Raw genomic sequence first — 23,293 nt, forward strand, 5'->3', positions numbered from 1 at the left:
ACGCTCACGCCCTCGGCCTCGCAGTAGATCTGCAAAGGGCTGAGGCCGTCTGGGAAACGGACTTGCAGAAACTTCAAGACGGGGGAGCGCCACTCCCTCTCCTGAAAGGCAGAGGCATGCATCCGTCCGTCCGTCCGTCCGTCCGTCCGTCCGTCACATCTCTGGCCTCAACACGCTTGTGCGAGTCTTCCCACCTCCAGCTCCAGGATGCGGAACTCAAGCAGTTCGTTTTGGTCTCGGATATCCTGGATGTGCTCTTTCAGACGCGCTTCTTCCGCCTCCATCCGCCTGACCTGAAAAGACAGTCAGACCTCATCTGCGGGGCTTCCCGACAGGTGTGACGCCAAGCGACTCTGCCCAGCGCCTTTCTTTCCGTCACCTTTTCGGCCAACTGCTGATTGCTCTGACGCAGCAGCTGCTTCTCCTCCACCCACTTGACATTCTAGAAGAGACAAACGCGTGGACAGCTTTGGAATGTTGTGTCATTTTCATCCACAAATTCTTTGGTTGACTGGAAAATGACATTTGCTTTTCTCCGCATTTTCCCAGCCACGTTCGGGGGGGGGGGGGGGGGGGGGTGTTGGTCCAGTAATGCCAGACGGATGAGTGACTGAAGAATGTAGCTATTTTGTCTGAGAAAAAGGTGTGCTCATTGATGAGCTTACCTGTCCTTGTTGCTTCAGCGCTGACTCCAGATCTGCTACTCTGCTTTGATAGTGACCCATTTCTACCATCAGCTTTTCTCTGGTCTGAAAGGAGGAGGAGGGAGGCTCCTCCTCCTCCTTTCAGACCAGAGAACACCCGAGGCTGGGTGAGAACGGGGAGGCTGCGACCCGGCCGGGGGTTGCGGGAAGGGGCGCCACCTTGATCTCCTTCTCGGCGTCGTAGTCCCCTTTCGCTGGTCTGGGCTAGCAGAGCGTAGGCTCGTTGCAGCGCTTGATATTCTTGCGTCAGCTGGCGGTAGCGAAGCTCCGCCTCTTCATGCACACACCAATGCAACACAGCACTAGTACCAGAATCAGTCAGACCGGCGACAAAGCACCCGCGACGCAAAGACGAGTCCGATTCCAGGCTGAAGAGGAATGTTTGGTGCCAATACGCTGGCAGAAATGGCGGGCTACCTCTTCGGGTTCCGTGTCGGGGGTTCTGTCGGTGTGAAAAGACAAGGACGATCCGTCCGAGTCCACCAACACGTCTTCGTCGTAGCCGTAAAATGTTTCGATGACCTGCGGGCGCGGAAGCAAACATCTCTCTGAACAAACTGAAGCGACACCTCACGATGAATCGACGAGAGGAACGATAGCGAGAAAAAGGCCATTTCATCTTGCGCAACACCAAGCAGCCGCAAACAAACAGACTCACCTTGCAGGACCTCACGCTTTGTTCCTCCTCAGAGATTCTCGACGTCGGTATCGTAGCAGCAAATCTCTCTCCTGTCGACACAAATAATCCGCCTTTGAGATTCTTTGGATGCAAAGGGAACGAACGGCTCCGGCGCAGAAACAAACGCGACTCACAATGACATTTCTGACATGAGCTCCTGTCTCCAGAGCCTGAAAAACACGTCACCGGCGATGATTGGAGGGACGCTCGTCTTTTCCAAAAGTGACAACTACAGGGTGTGTCAGGGTTTTCCAGATTATCTTTATCGTATCATTGTGTTGCTTTGACTTTGACTGCGACCTGTAATAAATAATATTATTTATCCCTTATTTATCCCTATCGCTTATCCCTTCCTACACAAAGTCGTAAAACACCCCTTGCTATGTTTTGACTAGAGGTCAAGGGCTTCCTCTATTCAATCCACTCTTACACCCACCCTGTTTCTCTTAATTAAAATGCTCGTGCAGGAGCCGAGAGTCAGACTTCATTCGTACAACGGATGGACTCTCCACCTGCAGGTGTCCAAAAGAACTTACTTGTCTCCCGTGTGGTTCTTGCAAAATAAGTTGGAGCGAGCGCAACTCTAACAGGGTGCATTTTGCCACTAGCTGCCTACGGACAATGACGTCGCGCTCGCGGCTCATGGTTGACGGGCTGAGCAGCCGGGCAAGTCCGTCGTTTTCAGCGCACAGCGAGTGGCAAAGGCGCTGACAAAACGGGAGCTTTGAGCTGCTGAAAACGGCAAAACAAGTCTAAAGCGTGTTCAAACGCGTGCGCACAATGCTCCTGCTTGAAAGGTCGGAATTTAAGGGGCCAATTTTTTGGATGGCGGCCGCCGGCCAAGCTTTGGACGGAAAAGGTTTCCTGGCGACAGCGAGCGAGCGCGGCGCTGCCGTACGTGCACCGAGTCGCCTGCCTGAAGACCTTGGACAAGTCGTCGATGATGTGCCGCTGCTCCACAACTTGAAGGAACTCCATTTCACCGTCCTGCTGGCCGCAACCGCGGTCCAGGTCATTGAGCGAACTAGGCCTTCTCTGTGGAACACAAATGCAGTGGACTCTGTTGGCACGCCGCCGTTGTCCGCGTCGACTTACCAAGCTTGCCATCTCCTCGTTCTCCTGGGTGACAAAGCGCACTTTGTTTTCAAGGCGACACAGCACCAGCGAGAGTTCTTCATTCTTCCTGCTCAGGCGTTTGTTTTTGTACAGGAGTGGCAGAAACTGGCTTTCTGTTTCTCTCAGTCGCTTTAGCTGCAAGCATGAAGTGCGGGATGTGAAAGACGCACAACACGCGGGCCAGAACGTATCCATTCCTTTTGCATCGGTTTGAACGGAATCGTGGCTTTGGCTCCCAATAAAAGACATCTACCAGGCAACCGACTCGCCGCGCCGCTCAACTAATAAGCAAGCGCAATGGGTGCCTCGCTGGATGGCGCGCATCAAACGTAGCGCAAACCTTCAAGCGTGCCGTCAATAAATTACCAGTTCATTGCGCTCTTCAGAAAGCAGGGCGTTTCGATCCTCCAGTTTCCTGATGACTGCGCTGAGCTCAGCGATTTTCAGATGAAACCGTCGCGTGTCCCGATCCTCCTGAGACTGAAAACGCCCCGCAACACACACACACAAGCACTCGTTCAAAGTTCAAAACTGTTTTTGTGCTACCTTCCTCCAGCAACGAACTAAGTCATGCGTACTGCAAGTGTGTGATGAGGTGGCTTACGCAATGAAGAGGATTGCTAGTAGCGGCGTTGACCCCACTTCCAGGGTAGTTTAGGCCCGCCCTTTGGGAATCCCTCAGGGCAGCGATCTGCTGCTCGGCAGCCTGAGTCTGCAGCTGAAGGCGGTGGACGTGGCCGGCCCCAGGGCTTCATCCAAAACACTAACCGCTCTGTCTTTCAGCTTGATCTCATCCGTCTGGATGTACAAACGGGGAGCGCTCAGGCAGGCGGGCAAACTCATTTGCCAGAATTGTGACAAAAACAAAGAGAGCAACCGGCCAATTTTTTTCTGGAATCGACTAGAACACCTTTGCTGTGACAAAAGCGAAGCGAGCAACCGGACATTTTCTTCTTGTGAAATAGAATAGAATAGAATGCCTTAGGTGTCATTGCACTGCAGGTATACAACGAAATTGGGAACATAGCCACGCACCGCGCATCTGATCAGTCCTACCAGTCGGCGGATCTCCCTCTCGCAGTCTCTCTTGGTTCGGCTCAGCTCCTCCCGATGCTGGTGATGAGCCGATCGGAGCTCGGCCGCTCGGGACTGCCAGGCCTGCTGGGCCGCTGCCAGGGCTTCTTCCGCGCTCCTGGTGGAGGCGACACCGCTCGGTCTCCCGACACCGCCGCGTCTCCTCCACCTCCGCCAGCAAAGCGCCCCCCCTCCTCACCTGAGCAGACATTGCGCCACACCGGGCCGTTGAGACCGCAACGGAGCGCCGCGACGCTTACTGGGGACAAGCTACACAATACGGTAGCGGCCGCATCGAAGCCCGACGTGGCGTGCGGATAGTCAGACACGGATAGAGCGGATCACCTTGTCCATGGAGCCGTCCCTCAGGCTGAGGACCAAGGCATTCAGTCGCTGGATCTCTCCATCTTTGATTTTGATCACTCTCATCAGCTCCATTTCATGCTGCCGCAGTAATGTCTCCCTGGTAATGGCTAACTCTTTCTGCTTCTCCTCATGGAGTTTGCTTTTGAGTTCCGTCATGGCGGCGGTGGCACGGTGGTGCTCCGCCCGCAGGTCCTGACTTCTCTCTCTCTCCAGACAGCTGACCTGACATGACTTAGACTTAGACAAACTTTATTGTCATCTTGTCTGCACATGGTGCATACAAAACGAAATTCCGTTGCATACGTCTTACAACAAAGTAGTGATATTGCAGTTGAATAGAAGTAACATATCCTATGAAAATATATATATATACATATATATATATATTAAAAATAAGTATAAAGTGCAGCAGTGATAATTATGCAATAGTGCAAGTAGGCAAAACAGTATTCAAGAGTGTGCAGAGGAATGCTAAACCATGTATTAAACTTCTATTTAAAGGGTTTATACAAGTTCAGTAAAGTTGGTAGTGCGAGATAGTGCAAGATAGAGGTCCGTAGTGTCATAAAGTACAGTTCTGTGAATGTGTGATGCAGAGTTCAGTTTAGAGCTCAACAGTTCTAGTGTTCAACAGTCTGATGACAGCAGGGAAAAAGCTGTTGCAGAACCTGGTGGACCTGCAGCGGATGCTGCAAACCTCTTCCCAGAGGGCAGCAGGGAGAACAGTCCATGGTGGGGGTGTGATGGGTCATTGATGATGTTACGGGCACGGGACATGCAGCGCTGAGATGAAATGTCCTGAATGGAGGGAAGAGGAGCCCCTATGATCCTCTCTGCTGTCCTCACCACTCTCCTCACGTTCTTCCAATCGGAGGCGGTGCAGCCTCCACACCACACAGAGAGACAGCTTGTCAGAATGCTCTCTATGGTGCTCCTGTAGAACGTCCTCATGATGGGTGGGGGCAGGTGGGCTCTCCTCATCCTCCGCAGGAAGTACAAGCGCTTCTGTGCCCTCTTGACCAGTGCCGTAGTGTTCATAGTCCAGGTGAGGTCTTCTATGATGTGGACCCCCAGGAATTTGGTGGTGCTGACCACCTCCACAGCTGAGCTGTTGATGATCAGTGGAGCGTGGTGAGGCTGTTTTTTCCTGAAGTCGACGATGATCTCCTTCATCTTCTCCTCATTCAGGATCAGGCTGTTTTCTCTGCACCAGCCCACCAGCTGCTCCACCTCCTCTCTGTAGTCCAGGTCGTTGTTGTCTCTGATGAGCCCCACCACCGTTGTGTCGTCTGCTGACTTCACGATGTGATTGGTGGTGAACCTGAGGACGCAGTCGTGTGTCATCAGGGTGCACAGCAGGGGGCTCAGGACGCAGCCCTGAAGGGAGCCTGTGCTGAGGGTGATGACATCAGAGGTGTTCTGTCCGACCCGGACTGACTGAGGTCTGTTGGTGAGGAAGTCTAGCAGCCAGTTGCGAAGGGGGGTGTTGAAGCCCAGGTGTTCCAATTTTCCTACCAGATGCTGTGGGATGATGGTGTTAAACGCTGAGCTGAAGTCCAGGAACAGCCTCCGCACATGGGTGTTCTTCTCCTCCAGGTGAGCCAGGCTCAGGTGAAGAACGGAGGAGATGGCGTCCTGAGTGGAGCGGTTTTGCCGGTTGGCAAACTGGAACGGGTCAAATAATAGGGGGAGTCTGGAAACGATGTGACCTTTAAGCAGCCTTTCGAAGCACTTCATCATAACCGGAGTCAGTGCAACAGGCCGGTAATCATTAAATGAGGTGATTTGAGGTTTCTTCGGCACCGGAATGATGGAGGCAGTCTTAAAGCACGCCGGCACTGTGGCTTGGCCCAGCGAGGTGTTAAAAATGTCTGTGATGACCCCAGCCAGATGACTTGCACATTCCCTGAACACACGCCCAGGAATGTTGTCGGGGCCAGGGGCCTTACAGGGGTTGACTCTCCTCAGGGTCTTCAACACATCGGCGGAGTCAAGGCAGAGTACCTCCTCTTCCTGATGGGGGACAGTTTTAACTGCTGGAGTGCCGTTTAGTGCCTCGAACCTCCCAAAGAAGTTATTTAGACCATTTAGAAAGTCAGCATCAACTACACCCACCGGGGGGGGGGGAGGGTGAGTTGTAGTCTGTAATCGCCCGTATGCCTTGCCACATACTCCTGATGTTTTTGACGTCGTGGAAACGATCCTGAAATTTTCGACTGCGGTCTCGCTTCGCTATCCTGATGGCACGGTTCAAGTTGGCTCTCGCTGTCCTCAGTGTCTCCTTGTCGCCAGACTTGAAGGCAGAGTTCCGCGCTCGTAGCGTTTGACGTACCTCCTCAGTCATCCAGGGTCGTTGGTTGCCCCGGGTGATGATATTCTTAGTGGTGCTGACGTCCTCGGTGCATTTGTTGATGTAGGCTGACACAGTCATGGCACACGCATGTCTAATCTACATCGGGAAAACTGGGAGGGAGGGAGGCAGGCAGGGAGGCAGGCAGGGAGGCAGGCAGGGAGGCAGGCAGTGTCTGTCTGTTGAGGTTTTCACCTTGTTCTTCTCCTGCTGAAGTTCTAACTGGACGTCCATCAGTTTGGTTCTCAGCTCGTCATTGGCGGCCTGAAGGGCGTCCGTTCGCTCCGCCTTGGCCCGCCCTGCCGGAGCTCGTTTGGACATCTCTTACTCGAGTCTCGCCCGGTCGTCAGTCAGAGATCACAACATTTGTACCTGGAGAGCACAAACGCAGCGCTGTTTTCCACTGGCTTCGAACTCAACTTCAATCGGTACCGTAACTTACAACATCATAAACATAGAACTAGCTTGACTTATTCATTGAATAAATGCATTTGGTTCTTCAAAACTGCATCACGCAACATAGCGTGACCGAGACGGCCGTTATCCACCTGCGTGAAGTTATTTGGTGAAATGAATGAGATGTTTAAGACACCATCGTTCTGTCTCTATGTAGATGAAGGGAAATAATCGATTGCTGAAGGTCCAAAGGTGTTGTGATAAACAAATAAACATATTAGTGATTAGTGACATATTTGTGATAAACATATTAGGCAGGATAATCACATATGTTAACGTGACTGCCCACACTGTATTTATTTATGGTTATTTGTTAAATCGAGTACTGTTAGACATGAAATAGGAAGTGTTTAACATAAATGGAAGACGAAAGGGGTACTCACCATTGTAGCTCCTGCTGGTCAATGATACGAGCCTCTTCTTGCAGTGGAAAACATACAGCCAACAAACACCGTGGAACCTAAAGGAATGAAATTAAACATTAACATTTAGCCTCAACCAACATTCACAGATACAACGCAACGCAAACTACACAAACGTAAATCTTTTTAAACACAATGAGTTGTACTTACCGTGTACGCTCTAGACGGTCCACTTGCAAGCAGAAAATAAAGATATTTCTGTTGATAATCGTCGTGTTTGTATCCGGTGTCTCGCTCAAGGCCATTGCGCCCACAGATTTGAATTTTGGCGAGAGTTCAGCCTATTGACGTCATTTCCGCGGTGTAATACCCGCATATCTGAAACGGCAAAGTTAAGAGTAGAGTTAAATAAAGTTTTTAGTCAACGCAATAATTTACAACCGTTGACCAGTCGAAATAATCGTCGAAATTTGGCGTCTGTGGCTGGAAGCAGACGCCGAGTTCGACATTCCTCCCAAACGCCACACTCCCTCGCTTTTCAGGGCTAAAAAAAAACAGTTGTAATTACCTTGTACGCTCTAGACGGTCAAGTTGCAAGCTGAAAACAAAAATATTTGCCTTGTTAGTCATCGTGTTACTAACCGCTGTGTCTTGTTTGCCAGAACTGCCGCTTTCCTACTTCCTGTTGCAAGCCACGCCCACGGATTACAATTTTGCCGTGAGTTCCGCCTATTGACGTCATGTCCGCGTCACATGACTGCGACGTAATATTATCTAAAACTGTTTGTGCGGTATTGTGTTGTTCTGTGCGGTATTGTGTTATTCTGTGCGGTGTCGTGTTGTTCTGTGCGGCGTCGTGTTGTTCAGTGCGACGTCGTGTTGTTCAGTGCGGCATGGTGTTGTTCAGTGCGGCATGGTGTTGTTCAGTGCGGCATGGTGTTGTTCAGTGCGGCATAATGTTGTTCAGTGCGGCATAATGTTGTTCAGTGCGGCATGGTGTTGTTCAGTGCGGCATGGTGTTGTTCAGTGCGGCATGGTGTTGTTCAGTGCGGCATAATGTTGTTCAGTGCGCCATAATGTTGTTCAGTGCGGCATGGTGTTGTTCAGTGCGGGATGGTGTTGTTCAGTGCAGGATGGTGTTGTTCAGTGCGGCATGGTGTTGTTCAATGCGGCATGGTGTTGTTCAGTGCGGGATGGTGTTGTTCAGTGCGGCATGGTGTTGTTCAGTGCGGCATAATGTTGTTCAGTGCGGCATGGTGTTGTTCAGTGCGGCATGGTGTTGTTCAGTGCGGCATGGTGTTGTTCAGTGCGGAATGGTGTTGTTCAGTGCGGCATGGTGTTGTTCAGTCCGGGATGGTGTTGTTCAATGCGGGATCGTGTTGTTCAGTGCGGGGTGGTGTTGTTCAGTGCGGGATGGTGTTGTTCAGTGCGGCATGGTGTTGTTCAATGCGGCATGGTGTTGTTCAGTGCGGGATGGTGTTGTTCATTGCGGCATGGTGTTGTTCAGTGCGGCATGGTGTTGTTCAGTGCGGCATGGTGTTGTTCAGTGCGGCATGGTGTTGTTCAGTGCGGCATAATGTTGTTCAGTGCGGCATGGTGTTGTTCAGTGTGGAAAGGTGTTGTTCAGTGCAGGATGGTGTTGTTCAGTGCGGCATGGTGTTGTTCAATGCAGGATCGTGTTGTTCAGTGCAGCATAATGTTGTTCAGTGCAGCATGGTGTTGTTCAGTGCGGCATGGTGTTGTTCAATGCGGCATGGTGTTGTTCACTGCGGGATGGTGTTGTTCAATGCGGGATCGTGTTGTTCAGTGCGGCATAATGTTGTTCAGTGCAGCATGGTGTTGTTCAGTGCGGCATGGTGTTGTTCAGTGCGACATAATGTTGTTTAGTGCGGCATAATGTTGTTCAGTGCGGCATAATGTTGTTCAGTGCGGCATGGTGTTGTTCAGTGCGGCATGGTGTTGTTCAGTGCGGCATGGTGTTGTTCAGTGCAGGATGGTGTTGTTCAGTGCGGCATGGTGTTGTTCAATGCGGCATGGTGTTGTTCAGTGCGGGATGGTGTTGTTCAGTGCAGGATGGTGTTGTTCAGTGCGGCATGGTGTTGTTCAGTGCGGCATGGTGTTGTTCAGTGCGGCATGGTGTTGTTCAGTGCGGCATGGTGTTGTTCAGTGCAGGATGGTGTTGTTCAATGCGGGATCGTGTTGTTCAGTGCGGCATGGTGTTGTTCAGTGCGGGATGGTGTTGTTCAGTGCGGCATAATGTTGTTCAGTGCGGCATGGTGTTGTTCAGTGCGGCATGGTGTTGTTCAGTGCGGCATGGTGTTGTTGAGTGCGGCATGGTGTTGTTCAGTGCGGCATAATGTTGTCCAGTGTGCCATAATGTTGTTCAGTGCGGCATAGTGTTGTTTAGTGCGGGATGGTGTTGTTCAGTGCAGGATGGTGTTGTTCAGTGCGGCATGGTGTTGTTCAATGCAGCATGGTGTTGTTCAGTGCGGGATGGTGTTGTTCAGTGCGGCATGGTGTTGTTCAGTGTGGCATAATGTTGTTCAGTGCGGCATGGTGTTGTTCAGTGCGGCATGGTGTTGTTCAGTGCGGCATGGTGTTGTTCAGTGCGGCATGGTGTTGTTCAGTGCGGAATGGTGTTGTTCAGTGCGGCATGGTGTTGTTCAGTGCGGGATGGTGTTGTTCAATGCGGGATCGTGTTGTTCAGTGCGGGGTGGTGTTGTTCAGTGCAGGATGGTGTTGTTCAGTGCAGGATGGTGTTGTTCAGTGCGGCATGGTGTTGTTCAATGCAGGATCGTGTTGTTCAGTGCAGCATAATGTTGTTCAGTGCAGCATGGTGTTGTTCAGTGCGGCATGGTGATGTTCAATGCGGCATGGTGTTGTTCAGTGCGGGATGGTGTTGTTCAGTGCGGCATGGTGTTTTTCAGTGCGGCAAAATGTTGTTCAGTGCGGCATGGTGTTGTTCAGTGCGGCATGGTGTTGTTCAGTGCAGGGTGGTGTTGTTCAGTGCGGCATGGTGTTCAATGCAGGATCGTGTTGTTCAGTGCAGCATAATGTTGTTCAGTGCAGCATGGTGTTGTTCAGTGCGGCATGGTGTTGTTCAATGCGGCATGGTGTTGTTCACTGCGGGATGGTGTTGTTCAATGCGGGATCGTGTTGTTCAGTGCGGCATAATGTTGTTCAGTGCAGCATGGTGTTGTTCAGTGCGGCATGGTGTTGTTCAGTGCTACATAATGTTGTTCAGTGCGGCATAATGTTGTTCAGTGCGGCATAATGTTGTTCAGTGCGGCATGGTGTTGTTCAGTGCGGCATGGTGTTGTTCAGTGCGGCATGGTGTTGTTCAGTGCAGGATGGTGTTGTTCAGTGCGGCATGGTGTTGTTTAATGCGGCATGGTGTTGTTCAGTGCGGGATGGTGTTGTTCAGTGCAGGATGGTGTTGTTCAGTGCGGCATGGTGTTGTTCAGTGCGGAATGGTGTTGTTCAGTGCGGCATGGTGTTGTTCAGTGCGGCATGGTGTTGTTCAGTGCAGGATGGTGTTGTTCAATGCGGGATCGTGTTGTTCAGTGCGGCATGGTGTTGTTCAGTGCGGCATGGTGTTGTTCAGTGCGGCATAATGTTGCTCAGTGCGGCATGGTGTTGTTCAGTGCGGCATGGTGTTGTTCAGTGCGGCATGGTGTTGTTCAATGCGGCATGGTGTTGTTCAGTGCGGCATAATGTTGTCCAGTGCGCCATAATGTTGTTCAGTGCGGCATGGTGTTGTTTAGTGCGGGATGGTGTTGTTCAGTGCAGGATGGTGTTGTTCAGTGCGGCATGGTGTTGTTCAATGCGGCATGGTGTTGTTCAGTGCGGGATGGTGTTGTTCAGTGCGGCATGGTGTTGTTCAGTGCGGCATAATGTTGTTCAGTGCGGCATGGTGTTGTTCAGTGCGGCATGGTGTTGTTCAGTGCGGCATGGTGTTGTTCAGTGCGGCATGGTGTTGTTCAGTGCGGAATGGTGTTGTTCAGTGCGGCATGGTGTTGTTCAGTGCGGGATGGTGTTGTTCAATGCGGGATCGTGTTGTTCAGTGCGGGGTGGTGCTGTTCAGTGCAGGATGGTGTTGTTCAGTGCAGGATGGTGTTGTTCAGTGCGGCATGGTGTTGTTCAATGCAGGATCGTGTTGTTCAGTGCAGCATAATGTTGTTCAGTGCAGCATGGTGTTGTTCAGTGCGGCATGGTGTTGTTCAATGCGGCATGGTGTTGTTCAGTGCGGGATGGTGTGTTTCAGTGCGGCATGGTGTTTTTCAGTGCGGCATAATGTTGTTCAGTGCGGCATGGTGTTGTTCAGTGCGGCATGGTGTTGTTCAGTGCGACATAATGTTGTTCAGTGCGGCATAATGTTGTTCAGTGCGGCATGGTGTTGTTCAGTGCGGCATGGTGTTGTTCAGTGCGGCATGGTGTTGTTCAGTGCGGCATGGTGTTGTTCAGTGCAGGATGGTGTTGTTCAGTGCAGGATGGTGTTGTTCAATGCGGCATGGTGTTGTTCAGTGCGGGATGGTGTTGTTCAGTGCAGGATGGTGTTGTTCAGTGCGGCATGGTGTTGTTCAGTGCGGAATGGTGTTGTTCAGTGCGGCATGGTGTTGTTCAGTGCGGCATGGTGTTGTTCAGTGCAGGATGGTGTTGTTCAATGCGGGATGGTGTTCAGTGCGGGATGGTGTTGTTCAGTGCAGGATGGTGTTGTTCAGTGCGGCATGGTGTTGTTCAATGCGGCATGGTGTTGTTCAGTGCAGGATGGTGTTGTTCAGTGCGGCATGGTGTTGTTCAATGCGGCATGGTGTTGTTCAATGCGGCATGGTGTTGTTCAGTGCGGCATGGTGTTGTTCAGTGCGGCATGGTGTTGTTCAGTGCGGCGTAATGTTGTTCAGTGCGGCATGGTGTTGTTCAGTGCGGAATGGTGTTGTTCAGTGCGGCATGGTGTTGTTCAGTGCGGGATGGTGTTGTTCAGTGCGGCATAGTGTTGCTCAGTGCGGCATGGTGTTGTTCATTGCGGGATGGTGTTGTTCATTGCGGCATGGTGTTGTTCAGTGCGGCATGGTGTTGTTCAGTGCGGCATGGTGTTGTTCAGTGCGGCATAATGTTGTTCAGTGCGCCATAATGTTGTTCAGTGCGGCATGGTGTTGTTCAGTGCGGGATGGTGTTGTTCAGTGCAGGATGGTGTTGTTCAGTGCGGCATGGTGTTGTTCAATGCGGGATCGTGTTGTTCAGTGCGGCATGGTGTTGTTCAGTGCGGCATGGTGTTGTTCAGTGCGGCATGGTGTTGTTCAGTGCGGCATAATGTTGTTCAGTGCGGCATAATGTTGTTCAGTGCGGCATAATGTTGTTCAGTGCGGCATAATGTTGTTCAGTGCGGCATAATGTTGTTCAGTGCGGGATGGTGTTGTTCATTGCGTCATGGTGTTGTTCAGTGCGGCATGGTGTTGTTCAGTGCGGCATGGTGTTGTTCAGTGCGGGATGGTGTTGTTCAGTGCAGGATGGTGTTGTTCAGTGCGGCATGGTGTTGTTCAGTGCGGCATGGTGTTGTTCATTTCGGCATAATGTTGTTCAGTGCGGCATAATGTTGTTTAGTGCGGCATGGTGTTGTTCAGTGCGGGATGGTGTTGTTCAGTGCGTTATAATGTTGTTCAGTGCGGCATGGTGTTGTTCAGTGCGGCATGGTGTTGTTCAGTGCGGCATGGTGTTGTTCAGTGCGGCATAATGTTGTTCAGTGCGGCATAATGTTGTTCAGTGCGGCATGGTGTTGTTCAGTGCGGGATGGTGTTGTTCAGTGCGGGATGGTGTTGTTCAGTGCGGCATGGTGTTCAATGCAGAATGGTGTTGTTCAGTGCAGGATGGTGTTGTTCAGTGCGGCATGGTGTTGTTCAGTGCGGCATAATGTTGTTTAGTGCGGCATGGTGTTGTTCAGTGCGGGATGGTGTTGTTCAGTGCGTTATAATGTTGTTCAGTGCGGCATGGTGTTGTTCAGTGCAGCGTAATGTTGTTCAGTGCGGCATGGTGTTGTTCAGTGCGGAATGGTGTTGTTCAGTGCGGCATGGTGTTGTTCAGTGCGGGATGGTGTTGTTCAGTGCGGCATGGTGTTGCTCAGTGCGGCATGGTGTTGTTCAGTGCGGGATGGTGTTGTTCATTGCGGCATGGTGTTGTTCAGTGCGGCATGGTGTTGTTCAGTGCGGCATGGTGTTGTTCAGTGCGGCATAATGTTGTTCAGTGCGCCATAATGTTGTTCAGTGCGTTATAATGTTGTTCAGTGCGGCATAATGTTGTTCAGTGCGGGATGGTGTTGTTCATTGCGGCATGGTGTTGTTCAGTGCGGCATGGTGTTGTTCAGTGCGGCATGGTGTTGTTCAGTGCGGGATGGTGTTGTTCAGTGCAGGATGGTGTTGTTCAGTGCGGCATGGTGTTGTTCAGTGCGGCATGGTGTTGTTCATTTCGGCATAATGTTGTTCAGTGCGGCATAATGTTGTTTAGTGCGGCATGGTGTTGTTCAGTGCGGGATGGTGTTGTTCAGTGCGTTATAATGTTGTTCAGTGCGGCATGGTGTTGTTCAGTGCGGCATGGTGTTGTTCAGTGCGGCATGGTGTTGTTCAGTGCGGCATAATGTTGTTCAGTGCGGCATAATGTTGTTCAGTGCGGCATGGTGTTGTTCAGTGCGGGATGGTGTTGTTCAGTGCGGGATGGTGTTGTTCAGTGCGGCATGGTGTTCAATGCGGAATGGTGTTGTTCAGTGCAGGATGGTGTTGTTCAGTGCGGCATGGTGTTGTTCAGTGCGGCATAATGTTGTTCAGCGCGGCATGGTGTTGTTCAGTGCGGCATGGTGTTGTTCAGTGCGGCATGGTGTTGTTCAGTGCGGCATAATGTTGTTCAGTGCGGCATGGTGTTGTTCAGTGCGGCATGGTGTTGTTCAGTGCGGCATAATGTTCAGTGCGGCATAATGTTGTTCAGTGCGGCATGGTGTTGTTCAGTGCGGGATGGTGTTGTTCAGTGCAGGATGGTGTTGTTCAGTGCGGCATGGTGTTCAGTGCGGGATGGTGTCTTTCAGTGCGGCATGGTGTCGTTCAGTGCGGCATGGTGTCTTTCAGTGCGGCATGGTGTCGTTCAGTGAGGCATGGTGTTGTTCAGTGCGGCATGGTGTTGTTTAGTGCGGCATGGTGTTGTTCAGTGCGGGATGGTGTTGTTCAGTGTGGCATGGTGTTCAGTGCGGCATGGTGTTGTTCAGTGCGGTATCGTGTTGTTCAGTGCGGTATCGTGTTTCTCAGTGCGGTATCGTGTTGTTCAGTGCAGTATCGTTGTGTTGTTCGTATTGTGTTTAACACTTAGCCTCTAACACTTAGCCTCTAACACTTAGCCTCTAGCATCTAGAAGGTAAATAAATAGGAAGGAAGGACTCACCGGTGACGTCTTCGCCCACGTCCAAGCGTTGTACTTTGTATTTTCATCCTTCTGACAGTGGAAAACATAGCCAACAAACACCGTGGAACCTAAACGAATGAAAGAAAACTATCATTTGGCCACAACCAACATTCACAGATACAACACAATGTGACGTGCGGGGTTGAGGTTAAAGGTTGAGTGAAGGGCCCTCGTTTTAAACTACTTTTTTGAAAAGGATTGGGAACAAGTAAGACGTATTTAATTTATTTAATGGGAAGTAGTAAGAGCTATTGAATTTAATCTATGTATTATATTCTATTGTATTGTATTCTGTTGTATTCTTTTGGATTGTATTCACACTAACCCCACTAAAACTTCAGCCCACAAAAACTCGCCTCTGGCGCCTAGCCTCTGGCACTTAGCCTCTAACACTTAGCCTTTAACACTTAGCCTTTAACACTTAGCCTTTAACACTTAGCCTTTAACACTTAGCCTAGAAGGTGAATAAATAGGGTTAAAGGTTGAGTGAAGGGACCTCGTTTGAAACTACTTTTTTGTAAAGGAGTGGGAATAAGTAAGACGTATTTAATTTATTTAATGGGAAGTAGTAAGACTTATTAAATTTATTTAATCTACTTTTCTTCCCAGGCAAAATTTGATGTGCTGCAATTCCAAATTTCCAAAGTGAATGAAGGAATGAAGTCCTTTAAATTATGATTTTGTATAAATACTAGGCATTAACACAAAATCGACGGCACAAAATGGGCAGACTTTACTTGTTTGAAAAGGACTGGTTACAAGACAGACTTTTTTAATTTATTTAATGGGAAGAAGACTTATTTAGTTTAATTGATCTATTTTTGTTCCCTGCCAAAATTCGATTTGCTGCAATTCCAAATTTCCAAAGTGAATGAAGGAAAGAAGTCGTTTAAATTATGATTTTGTTTAAATACTAGGCATAGACACAAAATCTACGGCACAAAATGGGCAGACTTTACTTGTTTGAAGAGGACTGGTTACAAGACAGACTTTTCTGATTTATTTAATGGGAAGAAGACTTATTTAGTTTATTTAATCTATTTTTGTTCCCTGGCAAAATTGGATTTGCTGAAATTGTATTTTGCCAAATCTTGCCTTGAGACCTGATAGGAAGTATTAAACGCTTAGTTAAATCAATACAAGTTGGTAATAAGAGCGAGTAATGTTGGTTGAACCGATGAATGAAGGTTGAAAGCAATTTAAATTATGACTTTGTATAAATACTAGATATTAACAGAACATCTACTGCGCGAAATGGGCAGAGTTTACTTGTTTGAGAAGGAGTGGCTTATTCAAAACTAAGATTTATTTAATCTGTTTGTTCCCAGGCAAAATTGGATGTGATGCAATTCCAAATTTCACCACATGATGGTGCCCAATTTTGACTTCATAGGACATATTAAACACTTAGCTTGTTATTATGTTCAAGGTAATCAGATTTGTTTATTATTCTAATGGCCTCTTCAAAACTATTCTGGATTACTACTTTGGATCTATTCTACATTACTTGGCAACAACATACTCTGTAACAGATTAGGCAGTATAATCATATCTGTTAACTTGAGAGTGCCCACACTCAATCTACTTATCGTGATGTGTTAAATCAATTACTGTTAGACATTATTTGTCTGATAATCTACCAAATCTTTGAATTGAAGAATTTGTGATTTAATTAATAGCTTGTTGTTATGTTAAGGGTAATCAGACTTGTATATAATTCTAATGGCCTTCTTTTGAAAACTATTCTGAATTACAACTTTGGATCTTATATTACTTTGCAACAATCTACTCCGTGACAGATTAGGCAGTATAATCACATATGTTAACTTCAGTGCCCACACTGTATTTATTTATGGTTATTTGTTAAATCAAGTACTGTTAGACATGAAATAGGAAGTGTTTAACATAAATGTTATGGCTACTCACCATTGTAGCTCGCTCCTGATCAATGATACGAGCCTCTTCTTGCAGTGGAAAACTTGCAGCCAACAAACACCGTGGAACCTAAAGGAATGAAATTAAACATTAACATTTCGCCTCGACCAATTTTCACACGTACAACGCAACGCGGCTACACTTCTGCTATTACAAACGTAAATCTCCTTAAACACAATGAGTGTTACTTACCGTGTACGCTCTAGACGGTCCAGTTGCAAGCAGAAAATAAAGATATTTCTGTTGATAATCGTCGCTGCTCAGTGGCTCACGGCCATCGCGCCAACAGATTTGAATTTTGGCGGAGGTTCGGGCAATTACGTCATATCCGCGGCATTTGACTGCGACGTAATACCCGCTTATCTGAAACGGCAGTTAAAAGTAGAGTTACATCAAGTTTTCTTGGAACCTAAACGAATGAAAGAAAACTATCATTTGGCCACAACCAACATTCACAGATACAACACAACGTGCGGGGTTGGGGTTAAAGATTGAGTGAAGGGCCCTCGTTTTAAACTACTGTTTTGAAAAGGAGTGGGAACAAGTAAGACGTATTTAATTTATTTAATGGGAAGTAGTAAGACTTATTAAATTTATTTAATCTACTTTTCTTCCCAGGCAAAATTTGATGTGCTGCAATTCCAAATTTCCAAAGTGAATGAAGGAATGAAGTCCTTTAAATTATGATTTTGTATAAATACTAGGCATTAACACAAAATCGACGGCACAAAATGGGCAGACTTTACTTGTTTGAAAAGGACTGGTTACAAGACAGACTTTTTTAATTTATTTAATGGGAAGAAGACTTATTTAGTTTAATTGATCTATTTTTGTTCCCTGCCAAAATTCGATTTGCTGCAATTCCAAATTTCCAAAGTGAATGAAGGAAAGAAGTCGTTTAAATTATGATTTTGTTTAAATACTAGGCATAGACACAAAATCTACGGCACAAAATGGGCAGACTTTACTTGTTTGAAGAGGACTGGTTACAAGACAGACTTTTCTGATTTTTTTAATGGGAAGAGGACTTATTTAGTTTATTTAATCTATTTTTGTTCCCTGGCAAAATTGGATTTGCTGAAATTGTATTTTGCCAAATCTCGATTTGAGACCTGATAGGAAGTATTAAACGCTTAGTTAAATCAATACAAGTTGGTAATAAGAGCGAGTAATGTTGGTTGAACCGATGAATGAAGGTTGAAAGCAATTTAAATTATGACTTTGTATAAATACTAGATATTAACAGAACATCTACTGCGCAAAATGGGCAGAGTTTACTTGTTTGAGAAGGAGTGGCTTATTCAAAACTAAGATTTATGTAATCTGTTTGTTCCCAGGCAAAATTGGATGTGATGCAATTCCAAATTTCACCACATGATGGTGCCCAATTTTGACTTCATAGGACATATTAAACACTTAGCTTGTTATTATGTTCAAGGTAATCAGATTTGTTTATCATTCTAATGGCCTCTTCAAAACTATTCTGGATTACTACTTTGGATCTATTCTACATTACTTGGCAACAACATACTCTGTAACAGATTAGGCAGTATAATCACATATGTTAACTTGAGAGTGCCCACACTCAATCTACTTATCGTGATGTGTTAAATCAATTACTGTTAGACATTATTTGTCTGATAATCTACCAAATCTTTGAATTGAAGAATTTGTGATTTAATTAATAGCTTGTTCAGGGTAATCAGACTTGTATATAATTCTAATGGCCTTCTTTTGAAAACTATTCTGAATTACAACTTTGGATCTTATATTACTTTGCAACAATCTACTCCGTGACAGATTAGGCAGTATAATCACATATGTTAACTTCAGTGCCCACACTGTATTTATTTATGGTTATTTGTTAAATCAAGTACTGTTAGACATGAAATAGGAAGTGTTTAACATAAATGTTATGGCTACTCACCATTGTAGCTCGCTCCTGATCAATGATACGAGCCTCTTCTTGCAGTGGAAAACTTGCAGCCAACAAACACCGTGGAACCTAAAGGAATGAAATTAAACATTAACATTTCGCCTCGACCAATTTTCACACGTACAACGCAACGCGGCTACACTTCTGCTATTACAAACGTAAATCTCCTTAAACACAATGAGTGTTACTTACCGTGTACGCTCTAGACGGTCCAGTTGCAAGCAGAAAATAAAGATATTTCTGTTGATAATCGTCGCTGCTCAGTGGCTCACGGCCATCGCGCCAACAGATTTGAATTTTGGCGGAGGTTCGGGCAATTACGTCATATCCGCGGCATTTGACTGCGACGTAATACCCGCTTATCTGAAACGGCAGTTAAAAGTAGAGTTACATCAAGTTTTCTTGGAACCTAAACGAATGAAAGAAAACTATCATTTGGCCACAACCAACATTCACAGATACAACACAACGTGCGGGGTTGAGGTTAAAGATTGAGTGAAGGGCCCTCGTTTTAAACTACTGTTTTGAAAAGGAGTGGGAACAAGTAAGACGTATTTAATTTATTTAATGGGAAGTAGTAAGACTTATTAAATTTATTTAATCTACTTTTCTTCCCAGGCAAAATTTGATGTGCTGCAATTCCAAATTTCCAAAGTGAATGAAGGAATGAAGTCCTTTAAATTATGATTTTGTATAAATACTAGGCATTAACACAAAATCGACGGCACAAAATGGGCAGACTTTACTTGTTTGAAAAGGACTGGTTACAAGACAGACTTTTTTAATTTATTTAATGGGAAGAAGACTTATTTAGTTTAATTGATCTATTTTTGTTCCCTGCCAAAATTCGATTTGCTGCAATTCCAAATTTCCAAAGTGAATGAAGGAAAGAAGTCGTTTAAATTATGATTTTGTTTAAATACTAGGCATAGACACAAAATCTACGGCACAAAATGGGCAGACTTTACTTGTTTGAAGAGGACTGGTTACAAGACAGACTTTTCTGATTTATTTAATGGGAAGAGGACTTATTTAGTTTATTTAATCTATTTTTGTTCCCTGGCAAAATTGGATTTGCTGAAATTGTATTTTGCCAAATCTCGATTTGAGACCTGATAGGAAGTATTAAACGCTTAGTTAAATCAATACAAGTTGGTAATAAGAGCGAGTAATGTTGGTTGAACCGATGAATGAAGGTTGAAAGCAATTTAAATTATGACTTTGTATAAATACTAGATATTAACAGAACATCTACTGCGCAAAATGGGCAGAGTTTACTTGTTTGAGAAGGAGTGGCTTATTCAAAACTAAGATTTATGTAATCTGTTTGTTCCCAGGCAAAATTGGATGTGATGCAATTCCAAATTTCACCACATGATGGTGCCCAATTTTGACTTCATAGGACATATTAAACACTTAGCTTGTTATTATGTTCAAGGTAATCAGATTTGTTTATCATTCTAATGGCCTCTTCAAAACTATTCTGGATTACTACTTTGGATCTATTCTACATTACTTGGCAACAACATACTCTGTAACAGATTAGGCAGTATAATCACATATGTTAACTTGAGAGTGCCCACACTCAATCTACTTATCGTGATGTGTTAAATCAATTACTGTTAGACATTATTTGTCTGATAATCTAACAAATCTTTGAATTGAAGAATTTGTGATTTAATTAATAGCTTGTTCAGGGTAATCAGACTTGTATATAATTCTAATGGCCTTCTTTTGAAAACTATTCTGAATTACAACTTTGGATCTTATATTACTTTGCAACAATCTACTCCGTGACAGATTAGGCAGTATAATCACATATGTTAACTTCAGTGCCCACACTGTATTTATTTATGGTTATTTGTTAAATCAAGTACTGTTAGACATGAAATAGGAAGTGTTTAACATAAATGTTATGGCTACTCACCATTGTAGCTCGCTCCTGGTCAATGATACGAGCCTCTTCTTGCAGTGGAAAACTTGCAGCCAACAAACACCGTGGAACCTAAAGGAATGAAATTAAACATTAACATTTCGCCTCGACCAATTTTCACACGTACAACGCAACGCGGCTACACTTCTGCTATTACAAACGTAAATCTCCTTAAACACAATGAGTGTTACTTACCGTGTACGCTCTAGACGGTCCAGTTGCAAGCAGAAAATAAAGATATTTCTGTTGATAATCGTCGCTGCTCAGTGGCTCACGGCCATCGCGCCAAGAGATTTGAATTTTGGCGGAGGTTCGGGCAATTACGTCATATCCGCGGCACATGACTGCGACGTAATACCCGCTTATCTGAAACGGCAGTTAAAAGTAGAGTTACATCAAGTTTTCTTGGAACCTAAACGAATGAAAGAAAACTATCATTTGGCCACAACCAACATTCACAGATACAACACAACGTGCGGGGTTGGGGTTAAAGATTGAGTGAAGGGCCCTCGTTTTAAACTACTGTTTTGAAAAGGAGTGGGAACAAGTAAGACGTATTTAATTTATTTAATGGGAAGTAGTAAGACTTATTAAATTTATTTAATCTACTTTTCTTCCCAGGCAAAATTTGATGTGCTGCAATTCCAAATTTCCAAAGTGAATGAAGGAATGAAGTCCTTTAAATTATGATTTTGTATAAATACTAGGCATTAACACAAAATCGACGGCACAAAATGGGCAGACTTTACTTGTTTGAAAAGGACTGGTTACAAGACAGACTTTTTTAATTTATTTAATGGGAAGAAGACTTATTTAGTTTAATTGATCTATTTTTGTTCCCTGCCAAAATTCGATTTGCTGCAATTCCAAATTTCCAAAGTGAATGAAGGAAAGAAGTCGTTTAAATTATGATTTTGTTTAAATACTAGGCATAGACACAAAATCTACGGCACAAAATGGGCAGACTTTACTTGTTTGAAGAGGACTGGTTACAAGACAGACTTTTCTGATTTATTTAATGGGAAGAGGACTTATTTAGTTTATTTAATCTATTTTTGTTCCCTGGCAAAATTGGATTTGCTGAAATTGTATTTTGCCAAATCTCGATTTGAGACCTGATAGGAAGTATTAAACGCTTAGTTAAATCAATACAAGTTGGTAATAAGAGCGAGTAATGTTGGTTGAACCGATGAATGAAGGTTGAAAGCAATTTAAATTATGACTTTGTATAAATACTAGATATTAACAGAACATCTACTGCGCAAAATGGGCAGAGTTTACTTGTTTGAGAAGGAGTGGCTTATTCAAAACTAAGATTTATGTAATCTGTTTGTTCCCAGGCAAAATTGGATGTGATGCAATTCCAAATTTCACCACATGATGGTGCCCAATTTTGACTTCATAGGACATATTAAACACTTAGCTTGTTATTATGTTCAAGGTAATCAGATTTGTTTATCATTCTAATGGCCTCTTCAAAACTATTCTGGATTACTACTTTGGATCTATTCTACATTACTTGGCAACAACATACTCTGTAACAGATTAGGCAGTATAATCACATATGTTAACTTGAGAGTGCCCACACTCAATCTACTTATCGTGATGTGTTAAATCAATTACTGTTAGACATTATTTGTCTGATAATCTACCAAATCTTTGAATTGAAGAATTTGTGATTTAATTAATAGCTTGTTCAGGGTAATCAGACTTGTATATAATTCTAATGGCCTTCTTTTGAAAACTATTCTGAATTACAACTTTGGATCTTATATTACTTTGCAACAATCTACTCGGTGACAGATTAGGCAGTATAATCACATATGTTAACTTCAGTGCCCACACTGTATTTATTTATGGTTATTTGTTAAATCAAGTACTGTTAGACATGAAATAGGAAGTGTTTAACATAAATGTTATGGCTACTCACCATTGTAGCTCGCTCCTGGTCAATGATATGAGCCTCTTCTTGCAGTGGAAAACTTGCAGCCAACAAACACCGTGGAACCTAAAGGAATGAAATTAAACATTAACATTTCGCCCGGACCAACATTCACACGTACAACGCAACGCGGCTACACTTCTGCTATTACAAACGTAAATCTCCTTAAACACAACGAGTGTTACTTACCGTGTACGCTCTAGGCAAAATTGGATGTGATGCAATTCCAAATCTATCTGAAACGGCAGTTAAAAGTAGAGTTACATCAAGTTTTCTTTTTTAATCAACACAATCATTTACAACCGTTGACCAGAAAGAATCGTCGAAATTCGACGTCCCCCACAAACGCCACGCTCACTCGCTTTTCAGGGCAACAAAAGTACTTCTTTTTAAAAACGATGAGTTGTACTTACCGTGTACGCTCTGGACGGTCCAGTTGCAAGCAGAAAATAAAAATATTTCTCTTGTTAGTCGTATGTTACCATCCGCTGTGTCTTTGTCAACATCGCCGCCATTTTCCTACTTCCTGCTGCGAGCCACGCCCACGGATTTAAATTTGGGCGGAAGCTCTTTCCATTGGCGTCGTTTTCGCGTATAGCAAATCCGATTGGTTGGGAAGGGGGCACGGTTATGCAGCCGAGGAGTCCTGTGATCGGTGGGATGTAAAGTAGGCGTCGACGTCACGTCCGCGTCACGTGACCACGACGTGGCAGACGTCAAATAGCAACCGCTGTTTTGTTTAGTAGACTTACAGTTGTTATGCATTGACATAATGGCGCACACACCAAATAGATTTAAATAAATTAAATAATTCTTCTGCCCACTCTCTTTTAAACAAGTTAACTCTCCCCGCGGATTTGAATTCCGGCGAAAGTTACGCCCATCGACGTCACGTATGTCACGTGACCACGACGTGGCAGATGTCATATAGCAACCGCTGTTTTGTTTAGTAGATTTACAGTTGTTATGCATTGGCATAATGGTGTGCACTCAAAATAGA

At 45.5% G+C, this 23,293-nt stretch overlaps 1 long non-coding RNA gene across 1 annotated transcript; it reads right to left on the reverse strand.

The window, feature by feature from the left end:
- Nucleotides 1-7,126: 7,126 nt before the first annotated feature.
- LOC148377762 (uncharacterized) lies at nucleotides 7,127-22,563 on the reverse strand. Its single transcript, XR_015856457.1, has 8 exons — nucleotides 22,483-22,563; nucleotides 22,282-22,359; nucleotides 20,547-20,717; nucleotides 20,346-20,423; nucleotides 14,527-14,615; nucleotides 7,676-7,705; nucleotides 7,318-7,485; nucleotides 7,127-7,205 (listed from the first exon to the last, which is right to left on the reverse strand). It is a non-coding gene; the product is annotated as an uncharacterized LOC148377762 (long non-coding RNA).
- Nucleotides 22,564-23,293: the final 730 nt, after the last annotated feature.

The sequence above is a fragment of the Syngnathus floridae genome, unplaced genomic scaffold (assembly GCF_059516105.1).
Source record: "Syngnathus floridae isolate MCC-2025c unplaced genomic scaffold, RoL_Sflo_1.0 HiC_scaffold_93, whole genome shotgun sequence".
NCBI classification, from domain to species: domain Eukaryota; kingdom Metazoa; phylum Chordata; class Actinopteri; order Syngnathiformes; family Syngnathidae; genus Syngnathus; species Syngnathus floridae.